We start from the raw sequence: 1,900 nt of genomic DNA on the forward strand, positions 1-1,900 counted from the left end.
CACAACAACCCTGGGAGGTAGATGCAATATTATCCGCATTTTGCAGCTGAGGAAATGGAGGCAAACAGGAGTTAAGTGACTTGCCCAGGGTCATACAGCTAAGTGTCTGAGGCTGGATTTGAACCCAGGTGTTCCTTACTCTATGTCTAGAGTTCTAACCAGTTCATTACCTAGCTATTGTTATTTTTGAGTGTATCTTAACAAAACAGTAATAAAATTACTCTATTTGCTTCTCCTGAATTTCATTTTGTTTATATATATATATTTAATGTTTTATTGATGCTCTTTCCTTTTTTCTTTTTTTTTTACAGTTTTCTTACTTCCCACTAAGTCATACTGCCACTCCTTCCCTCCCCATGAGTAAGTATAATCATATAAAACAAATATAATTGGCCACATTTGATGTATGCCTCATTTCTTATCTCTAGCACTTTTTTCTTTGCCAAAGTAGGTTGTGTGAGGTGGGATTGGGTGAAGAATAGAGTTGGGAGAAAGAACATGTTTCATCATCAGTCTTCTGAAATCATGATTGGTTGATACATTGATAAAAAATTCTGAAATTTTTCAAAGTTGTTCTCTTTTACAGTATTGTGTAAATGCTTTATTTTCATAGTTTCTGCTCATTTTAGCATTTATCAGTTCATACACTTTGTTTCCAGTTCTTTATTATCACAATAAATGTTATTATAAATATTTTTGTATAGATGAGTTCTTTTCCTCTGTGTTTGACATCTTTGAGGGTTTACACTTGGCAATGGTACTATTGGGTTGTACAGTACTTTCAAAAGACACAGAAACACGATTGAAATGAATGATAAGCCTTCTATAAATGTAAAGGACAAAATATGAATGTAGAATATAAGTTCCTTAAGAGCAAGAATTATTTCATTTGCCTTTTTATTCCCAGTACCTAACGCAGTGCTCTCCCTCCTTTCCTCCTTCCTTCCTTCCTTCCTTCCTTCCTTCTTTCCTTCCTTCCTTCCTTCCCTTTTTTCTCCCCTCCTTCTTCCCTCCCACTCTCTCTCCCTTCTTTCCTCCCTTCCTTCCTTCTTTCCTTTGTTTTCTAGAAACTGCTTTAAGGTTGAGCCTACTGTCCTCCTGGAATGAGGAAGTATAGGGGAGGTCATGATCCCAGTTTGGGAAATGAACTGTACTTTAATTCTTGCTGTATTTTTTCAGTTAATATCTCTTTGTGAAAGCTAATTTTTGTTGATTAGTTAAATAAAGCTATGTCACTGGTCACTGGCCTTTGGTATTGGGGGACATATACATTGGAATTGGCACTTGAGCCTATAGAATTAGAATTACCCCACAATCTCTCGTAGTGTCCCAGAGTCCTGAAGGGGAAGATGTAACCATCCTTACTCTGTGGGATGCAAGTCAGTGAGAATGGAATAAAGACCCTGTTTTGTCTACAGGACATAGTAAGATTCTATGAATCTCTTTTTGTTCATTCCATTAAGTACAAAGAAAGGGTTAAGTGCATTAGTGATGAGTGAAGATGTCTCTTAGTATGTACAGGAAAAGAAAAAAGGCAGCATCTCATTTTCAATACAAAGGCCTAGGCAAGATAAAGAAATGGATCCTTTAAGCAAGTCTCTTGTGATTTCCCGGATGACATTCTGAAATTCTTATCTGAAAGTGAAATTTGGCCCTGTGTCAATTACCCAGACACAGCCAAACCATTCTAATTTTCTGGCAATAGCTTCTCTGTTGTGACTGCAGATGTTTTGTAAGAAGTCTGTTCAGGGGAACAATTCAGATCCAAGGTTTCTAGGGTTCTAGAAATTCACAACTTTGTCTTTCCACTTCTGCCAAGCCTAGGACTCATCCAAGTATTTCTATTGAAAAATGATAGAAATGCATAAAGAAACTCTAATTAGTTTCCTTCGGGAACAAC

This window comes from Vombatus ursinus, unplaced genomic scaffold, assembly GCF_900497805.2.
Source record: "Vombatus ursinus unplaced genomic scaffold, bare-nosed wombat genome assembly UNPS02014786.1, whole genome shotgun sequence".
NCBI classification, from domain to species: Eukaryota; Metazoa; Chordata; class Mammalia; order Diprotodontia; family Vombatidae; genus Vombatus; species Vombatus ursinus.